This window comes from Sander lucioperca, chromosome 2, assembly GCF_008315115.2.
Source record: "Sander lucioperca isolate FBNREF2018 chromosome 2, SLUC_FBN_1.2, whole genome shotgun sequence".
Taxonomy (NCBI): domain Eukaryota; kingdom Metazoa; phylum Chordata; class Actinopteri; order Perciformes; family Percidae; genus Sander; species Sander lucioperca.
Window position 1 is genome coordinate 9962258 of NC_050174.1, and position 10335 is coordinate 9972592.

The window sequence follows — 10335 nt, forward strand, 5'->3', positions numbered from 1 at the left end:
TGTTTTATAAAACTGGAGAACACGTTTTTGCAGTGTACATTTGTACATACAACTTTTATTCAGAACAGAAGGGTCTTCCTTCTTGTATGCACACCATTTGAATCACTCAACACAATGTTTGCTGGCAGGCCAGAAAACAACATTTTTAAATCTAGACTGAGACATTAGCCCTAATCCATTTGTGTACAGAATAGCTTGTTTTTAGAGGATAGTACTATCTGAATTTTTGGGTTTTTGAACTGAACATACAGGTTGCTGCTCACCTTTGAATTAATTCTAGTTAGTTAGTTCTAGTTAGTTTGGGGTCTCATTTATCACTTTCAGATAAGGCAATTTGCTATTGCTCCTCACTTGCTTTGTCTTTTTTGTTTTGTTTACCAAATTGTATCTGCTGTATCCCTTTCATTTCATATTGCACCAGCATTATACTCCCCTTAACTGTTACCCTCCAGATACCCACAGAAAGTGTCCACCCAGATAAAACCTTTGCAAAACGCTGCTATACAAACATTATTATCACACTAAAAAATTGAAAAGTCAACTTGGGTTATCTGGGGTAAATTGTGACTCTGACAACATCTGTGTAGGGACCTACAAAAATACAGCTAAATAAATACAACAGTGTTTGTCATACAGCTAAATACATGAATAAATGGTGTTTCATTTCATATCTGGGTAAATTCAATGAAAACTGCATTTCTCATAATCCTTTGTTTTGATGTGACCTATAATGTATTTTCTGCCTGGGTAATCTAAGCTAATCAGAGATCACTATTTTGGGAAGTAGGAAAAACGAGGAAGTCTGAGACGACATGTAGAGCACGGTAGAGCACGAGAGAGAAACATGTTTTGAGTGAAGCAGAGAAAAACTAAGTTAATTGTTGAGGTGACTGATTAGACTAAAGTACTTCAAATTATTGGCACAAGTATCATTTTGCAGCTAACAGTCGTGTGTAGCTCGCAGTTTGGTATTGTTATCCTGTAGTTTTTAAGTATAGTTCAGGCAGGTTAGACGCGTTTGTTGTTTTCACTAGCTTTGGAAAATTGTTAAGTGTTAACTGTAAAATGTGGAGTTTAAACTAGCACCGTCGGGAGGGACCGGGAGAGACGAGGACTTTGCTGGAGGACAGTGTTAATTGGCCGCTGTGGCTACTGCCTTGTGAGGAGGGACTCCACCGCCGGACCTGGTTGCCACAAAGACGGGTTGCCAGCTGAACCTTTCCTGCAGCTGTCTCATCAGCCCAACTCATTGACTCTACTCAGCTGTTTTTTCTTCGTTATGGCGGATCGGATGCGTGAGTAACAGAGGTGTTTCTGTCAGGCACAGTGTGTCTCAGCTCATTAAAGAATCTGAGGATTTGTTACTTCATATTAAGAATGCAACGATTATATATTTTGTTGGTACGATTATAGTTTGAAAACTAATCACGGTTTCACGATTATTATGATTATTATGCATTAATTAATTTCACTGCTAATGTATGAAATTACATTAACACTCTAGATTTTAATGTGTTATTTATTGCTGCTTTTTAGAAATAACACAGTAACAGTTTTGAATGTTTTGAAAATGATTATATGATCAATCATCAACCTTTTTAATTCAAATGTATCTGAAAAGTGAATCAGTCACACCACATGCAGAGGCCAAGCTGGCAACAACAGTGCTGTCCTTCTTAAGAAGAAGTTTGCCCTTTTTGGGTGAGAGACTTGGCGCTTACCCACAGCTAGTACCAGCTCGGCTCGGCTCGACTCAGCTGCGGTGCACCGTCCTCCATTTTCCATTGCAGATTTAGTACAGCGTCATGCTTGAGGCGAGCGTGTCTGGTCAACATAACGCTGCCGCAGGAAACTGCCGTGATGCAACACACACGCAGAACGTCGAAGGTGTGTTGTTTTTGATTCTGCTGACTCTGCTAGCCTGGACGGTCAAAGTTTTCACATGTAAACATCAGAGGAAAAGGTAAAGATAGATATCAGCTACGACCTATAGTTTCGATCTAGACTAAGTGGACAAGCAAGACCATCTCTGCGTCCATCTCTATATCAGAGGGGGCACCGAGACAAGCGTGGAGGAATTGAACACTGACTGCCACTTCTCTGCTGGGCATCCTGCTAGCCAGTGTACAGGCGTAGGCTGGTGAGCTTGGTGGCCTCCATGCCTGCGTCGGTTTCCAGAGGGATGTCGGGAGCTGTGGTGTCCTTTTGCTGAGACTTGGCTGGATCCTGGAGCAATGCTGCCATGCAACCGAGTCTCTTTTTCTGCGTGCCAATCTAATGGCCACATTCTGCTTTATAATGAATCATGCACAAGTTGAAGGAGCTGATGGAGTTACATTTCCCTGGAATTGCGGCTCGTACGATTTCATGTAACAAATAAAATTGATTGACTTATTGATTGATAATGGACTACAGCAGGTGCCATAGCACTAATGAATGATGCAGAATGACTGACGCAGGACTGATGTGCACATGCGTTTATGAATATAAACGTTCAACTAGCCAAATGCCATTTACCACCATACCATTCAGCAGGACAATAGCTGTTTGTATTCCTTTCAGGGGAAGTGAACAGGAACACATCCTACTGGATATCCTCTGTTTGGTCTGGCAGACGAGATGGGAACAATTAGCCAGATGAGTATAGTGATGGAAGGAGGAGGAGGAGGAGGAGGTGGACTACACACTCTAAAAGATCCCATGTAATAATATATCAGTCCCTCAAGGATTTTGTGGCCTTTTTTTGAGATTGTTGCGGCCCAAAATTCCTGATTTTGCGGGATCTTTTGTAAAAAATTGTGATAAAAGTTGTGATGTCTTTTGAATTTTTGTTGCAATGAAGTTGCAAGAGACAGTGAAAATTGCAAAAAAAAAGTGATTTTTTTTGTTGTTGCTATAATTCTTTCAAAATAAAAAGGAAACTTATTTCGGGGACAATAAAACTACTCTGGGCTGAGTTTTCCTAGTCACCTTACCAAAAAGCCTCAGGATGCTGCAAATGTTGGTATAATATGAAAATGGCTGGTGGATTTAAGACAAAAAAATAATAATTTATTGAATGTGGGCTGGGACACACATTCATACGGTTTGATAAAGTAACGTTACTTATTGGACTATCATTTCACTTACAATAACGAGCATAGCTGTCCTCAATTTAGGTCATCTTGTAGGCCTACGTCTCATCTCCGATTTTTCCTGCATCCACCGTGTGTGTTTGTGTGTGTGCGCCCGCTGCAGATAGCCAACAGGATTGAAACAGCAGCAGCTTTCAGCGAATTTAGAGTAAAAAATCGTTACAGTATACATTGATGTTAAAATGTATACAGGTTGGCAGGACGGTCTGAAATGTTTTACTCGGTCTTTAACTGTACGTTTTGTTGGTAAATGTGAGATGTTCGAGTCACAAACATCTCGTCTTCATATCAGAAACAAGGAAATGAATTTGGCGACGTATGTGTGTTACGTCAACCCATTCTCATTCCCGCTTGTTCAGTGGTTCTCAGCGTCACATACTGACACAAAGTCTAGCACGTAGGACTGCTGTGATTGGTTGAAGTTGCGGGAAACTCCAGTTATTGGTCAAATTTGCGGTAAAGTTGCAGTGATTGGTCAAAATTGCGAGTCACACCGAATTCAGGGTGATTGGTTGAATTTGCATGAATTGTTGCGATTGCGACATCGCGAATGCCTGGAGGGACTGAGATATATAGACTTAAGTTTAATAGAAAGTAGATATACAGTATAATAAGCAACCCTACATATCCTTCAAGTTAAATGTGGCTTGTGGGGCAATTAGAAGGAACACAGCAGATGTTTATTGAGTGTATTGACAAATTAAATATTTTTATTTAATCCAGCAACATGTAGGTTGCATTGCTGGTGTTATACAGATTATTTCATACAGTTTATGCCATGTCTGATCTCATGTTGTAAGACTTTTCCTCAAGGGTCCCAAGATAAATCAAAGAGGATAATTAACAGGTAAAGGGAAAATGCTGATGTAAACTCACCATGGAAAAGTCACTATTTTGAGTAGTGAAAAATTGTGACTTAGTAAAAACAAAGACACAATTTTTCCCAAACAATATAAGTTCTATTTCTGAAATGTACACAACAGTTTGTTTTGGTTTTGCAGAGTCTGTTTTAACATCCATGTATCGACTTGCTGTCTGCCTTCCAGATGAGTTTACTGTCCGTGCCGAGGAGCAGGTGTCATGTACTGCGACGAGGCTCTGCTGAGTTCACCTGTGTGACTACCCAGTCTAAGTGCAGCAACACAGACAAACCGCTTACTCACCCTCACTTTAGAGTGATGTGATGACTGTCGGTAATTGTAAGTTTTGTCTGTGTCAACTAAAAGCCCATCTGCAGACCCATATTGAGGCTTGACTAACACCTTTTAATGTAGCTGAAATGCCACATGCATTGACAATGATTTGCACAAACAGGTTCACTGCAGCACAGTGAGTCAGTGGATTTAAACATCAGACTTGTCAGTGTGGAGTCCAGGTTCAAAGACATGCAACAAAGATTTTAAACTCTAGATGTGAGTGTTAATGTCCTGCAATGGTCTGCTGACCTCTCTTAAGGATAATTACTTATCTATAAGAAGTTGTGAAAAGTAACAAGGTACAGTGCTGTGATGATGCAGTTTTACAGTACTTGTACTTTACTTAAATATTTCAATTTCTTGAAATATTCCTTCTCCTTAATACTTACGGTAAGTACACTTAAGTAAATTTTGCTGATAATCTGTCTGTACTTGTACTTGTGTACTAAACTTAAAATTGAACTGCAGTAAAATTTTGAAGGCACAACTGTTACCTGTAAAGGATTACGTTTATAGTGTGTTATTTTTACTTTTCACCTAAATAACAGATCTGAATACTTCATCCACCACTAGGTATAATAACTACTGCGAATCCACACAGGAATGACTGTGCTGAGATAGGGGGGTTTCTGGAGAACTGGGCGTGTTGAGAGATAGTTTCGGAGGGATAACTCACCTCTCTGTCATCTTTCACTATACACACATGCTGTGTTGGACCCTCTATGGCCCTGAATAGGAATAAACAACTGTACAAAAGAAAATAGAATGGATTTATGTTCGTTATCAACCTGTGAATTTTGTTGGACACGGTCTACAGCACTTTGCATGAACAATCCCAGCTCGCTTTGTTATCAATAATTGGATAAGAGTGGTATAAACATTCTAGTTGACTACTCTTCAAAAGCACAAATACCTTCTGCATAAATCATGTCCACAAGCAAGCCTTAAGTCCAGACAAGCCTCTGAGTCCAACCCTTAAACCTCCCATATCAAGAATGAGGAAGATATTTTATGTAGTTGGGCAATCTCTGTGCCTTGCAATGTCTCTCTCTAAACAGAATAATATGTTGTTCATTGCTACTTGTTTCCTAATGTGAGGATCCATTGTTCAAAATCACAGGAAGATAATGATACCATGTGGAGATGCATGCGTGTCTGAAGTCATGAGGTAGGCATCAGCTATCCTCCTTGAGACATGGGGTGTTAGATATCTATCAGCCTAATGCATGCCTAATGCATTTATTTCAACATCCAAAGATCTCCAATGGAAATAGACACAATGAGAGAAAGAAATGCACACATAAACACACACGCACTTACGTCAAGGCCTGTCCAAACTCTGTGGAAGTATTTTTGGCATCCAGGAGGTGCTGGAAAAAGCACCATAATTATTGTAATTTATTTTAGCCGTTGTCATTGAAATTAAAAAAAAATACCAAGAATAAAGGGGTAATTCAAGGAGCGGATTCTCAGTGATGTTATCTGTGAGCAGGGTAACGTTAGTAAGTAAGCTAACGTTACCCTGTGTCTGTAGCTGCATGCTACCGGCTAGATGTGGGGGGCATTAGTGGAGACAGAAACAAATACTGTGGAATCAACGATCCTGCATTTGAAACCAAAATCGAAAGCTCAATTTGCTCGATTTTCAATTTAAAATCGAAATCGTGACTCCCCTAATGCTAAGTGCTAACATGTGCATGGTGGATCTTCCAGCGGTGGCTTCTGCATTTACAGAGGAACTTTTACCTTCAGTGAGCTGTGTGAGGCATTTCTGCTGTTTGTGACAATAATCCCTTATGTGACTGCAGAGCCTCTTTCAGCTGAAAGTGTTTGAAAACTTTAAGGAGTGCAGTGGAACAGAGAGGCTGAGTGGACTGCTTATATATTGAGAATGGACTAGCATAGAGGAGGACTTCGCAGGGATCAAAACTCACAAAAAGCCGTTCAGACAGGTGAGTACAACACACTCATTAAACTATATTACTATATAAATTAAAATATATACATACCTCCGTGTTGTCTGCCTTGGTAATGTTTTATTCTGCTGTTGATTCTATAAGAAGTGTCAGGCTAATTACCCTAAGTTATGTAACGTTAGCTTAAAATTGCGTGTTGCACCCACTGTGGAGACTTTTTATTTATTATCGTTCTTGTTTAATTGTCTTAGTTTTGTCTCTTTTCTGGTTCATTCTGGTGAAACTACACTGAAGAAGGCAGTTGTATATTTATAATTGATAATCAGTGTATGCACCAGCTGTAAATTTTATTATATTAATAATTAAATTTATTGTTGGTTCGGACATGCTGCTGATGTTTCACTATACGTTGACATTTAATGCAATTTATTTTTTAGCCTAAAGATGTTCTTTAATTTAACGGTAGTATCACATATCATCACTTTTTATTTTTATTTAAGTTATTTATTTTTACACAAATACTTTTACTTGAACAAATTATTTTAAAGTAACAGTACTTTTACTGGACTACAATATTGTAGCAGCTACTCTCTCCACCTCTGTCCCTAGTGTGGAGTAGCCAAAGTGTTTAATTTGCATCATTGTAGTAATTTTCCTACAGATGTTGTGAGCGTTTCGCTGAATGATAAAAAAAAAGAAAAGGAAGGGGTTAAGTTTAGAGTAGTCTCACTTTGCCAGACCATCCACACGCTGTGGAGCGGAGGAGGGTCTGGCTACTCCACATAGCATTCTGGGATGGGAGAAAAACGTGCTCTGGTCTATTGGCATTTCTTTAAACCAATCACAATCGTCAGATTGGACAGATAGTCTAGCTAGCTGTCTCAATTTACCATGCAGAGATCTGAGGAGCAGTTAACCATAGTCATCATAAATCCACTGGAGTTTAAAATTCCAACACAAAGAAAGCAGAAGAAAATGGACATACATGCATCCAGCAGTATTTCCTGCGGCACCGGAGCAATCCCAGGACACTGGAATGACGATGAGGTGATGCAGGAGCCTCACAGCAGGACCTGTGGTTTCAGTCTATTAGCAATCAACTGTCAGAGCCAATTAGGGCAATGCATGTAAATATAGTGGTGTGTATGTATGCATGCATGTGTATCACTCTGTTCATGATTATGTTTCTCTAAGGACAGAAGAAAGATAACATGAAGCTCTTGCCAGAATAGCCAGTATTTAGTTAATGAAATGATTTCATCTATATCTTTTAGCTATAAAAGTACAACATTTCTGAGATAAAGTAGTCATAGTTTTGTGATTCCTTAGAAATACACTGTAGTTGCCCTCACAAATGGCAGATTGAAATGTCCAGTGCTGCTACGTAAATACAACCAAATGGCACGAAAGCCATTTGCCTGCCAAATTTTCGTTGTAGTGGGACACTGTATTGGGACTACTGTGAATATTAACTAAGGTTGTTAAGAAGGTTCCTTTTGTTTCCTGGAATATACTGCAGAGAAAGTGCTGCTCTGATCAGCTTTTGCAAGGCTCTGAAAGACACCAGAAGAAATGACAGCTCATTATTCGGCTGTTGGACCAATATTAAACTCTTCTTCACAACTTCAATAGCTTTTTCTTATGTTTTTTGCTAAATCATTTCGACTGTGCAGGAATTGGATGAGCGCTGACTAGACGGCTAACTGATAAGCACATTTTCTGCATCTCTATCCCAAGCACGAGTACAAAATACCACTTAACATTAGGGCAACAGTAATTGCTTTATTATGGTTGATAAATCACTGATCAATTCTTTACAAATAAATAATGAACAAAAAAAGCATATGGGTCGCCAGGTGGTGATCAGAGTGAAGCATCTCTTTGGCACTATCCAAGCCAAAACATATTAATTGGTGACTTACAAAGGCCACCCATGAGATGTGATAGTCATGCCCTCCAATGCTCTTAGGTGTCTGAGACGTGCAAACATGCCTGATATTTGCTTATTGTCTTCTACTGTGAATGGTCAAATAAGAACTGTCAAAATGTAACTTCAGCCAACATCATGATAGAAATAAAAGTAACATATTACCAAGATGTTTTTCAACAATAGACATCTGGCCTAACATCACTGCAGACCTGAAGGAAACATCATGACTATGATGACTCTGCTGCAAGATACCCACATAGCCATTTAATTGACAACTTTCCTTTACAATGTATGAATAATGTAAAGTAATCCCCTCTTGCACTACTTACACTAATATCTGTAACTGTAGATTGTTGATGGTACATAAAAGGGTCTGCACCTGCAGATCAGTGAGTGAGTAGGCGATCACACCTTTCCTTCCAGCAGGAAAGAGTTGGCTGTCTAAGCACCAGGCTTCCTGCATCCTAAATGTACCCAATAGTGGTTTTCCTGCCAGACTGTTTCCTGAGTTAATGAGCCACTCTTACAATGGAAATGTGCAGCTGCTGAGACCTTGCTTTGTGTGTTACGTTCAGCAAAACTGTTTTTTTTAATTTAACCTTCCTTTAATAAATTAACATTGACTTTATTTCATCTTTTCAATGGTTAAAATCAGTCCTGGTTAACAACCTGCTCACTCTCCCTTGCTCTCTATCTCTCCGTCACACACAGTGTTTACCCTTTGACCAGTGGGTGGAGCGGATTTAGCTACGCTTCCTGCACAACAGGAAGCAGGAGAGCAGTGCAAGAGAGACGGGAAGGGCTCAGAAGAGTTGATAGATGAGCTTGTTTTACCACATTGTCTCTGCTTTCCTCGACAGGTGCACTTGACCCTTTTTGCAGGATAACAAAAACAGTGCAGTGACTTTTCTGTTTTCTGTTTTCAGAAAAGTGTGGAAGGGTTTTGTGGGTTGAACTGTACAGGAAAATACTGCAGCTATGTACATACAATCATTTATCTGAATGTTTCTCTGCAACAAAACTGCAATGATCCCATTAAATATGACAGGGAAGCAATGGTGAAGGAACATGACAGTACTAAAAGAACTGGTTACTGCTATTTTACTATTTTATATTTTTCAAAATTTCAAAACAATCCACCATTACTAACTACTGCACATGCTCAACCCCTACCATTAACCTTAATACATTACCTGATCAATAAGATAAATCCTGCTAGTTTAAACAGATTACTTTGATCTCAGTAAAATTCTGTCTCCCTCACATGCAAAACACTGAATGACATCTAGCAATGTTTACTTGAAAGAAAATGTGATTAGAGCCAGTTCTTCTCGCAGCTGAAAGCAAACCTCACAGTTGCAAATCAAACAGTTAATTCTCAGAAACACTATATATTGGCCTACCACATGTGGTTGCATGTTATCATACAAGAAAGTATCATGAAATCTCAGTACTGAAATACTAGTACTACTGCTTGTATTTATTGTTTTTTGTGTGAGGAATAATGTGTGCAGATTATTCTGAAAAGTTATGTTACTGTTAATTAAAAGTGACTGCAGTAAAATATCTATATGCACCATTACCAGTGTAGTAAGTACATAAGTAAGAATATAGTATTGACTAAGACGAATGGTAATCAAGTTGTAAAATGAATGTTATGGCAATAAAGCAGATCATCAACCTAGGTTGTTTAAGTTGTTGGCTTTAATTAAGGAGGTGTCTTACTCTAAGTTCTAAAGTTCTAAACACATTGAAGCTATGTGGTTGTTTGTGATATGATACATGTGTAAAGCTCAGTGTTTGTGTTGGCTCAGTGGGCTGCTCTGCTTGGACTTGATTTTGAGCTTCAGCTACAGTATATGTCCGGGCACGTCTGACATGCCTGCAAGATTAAAAGCAAGAATAAATTCCTAAACTGTTTGTCAGGCAGCTCATGCATTTTGCAAATTGCCCTGCTCTCCTTTTTACTGTCCGAGTGCAGGTTCAAAATAAAATCTTATAAACAGAACACATGTAAAGGCAATTTATTGACAAATGCAATTTATTGTCAAACTGCAATTATTTCCAAATTTAGAAAAGAATTGCTTCAAATAAAAATAATTTATAATATCTCTTTAATCAGACAACAGATTTTGAGATTTTGTATAAAAGCATAAAGA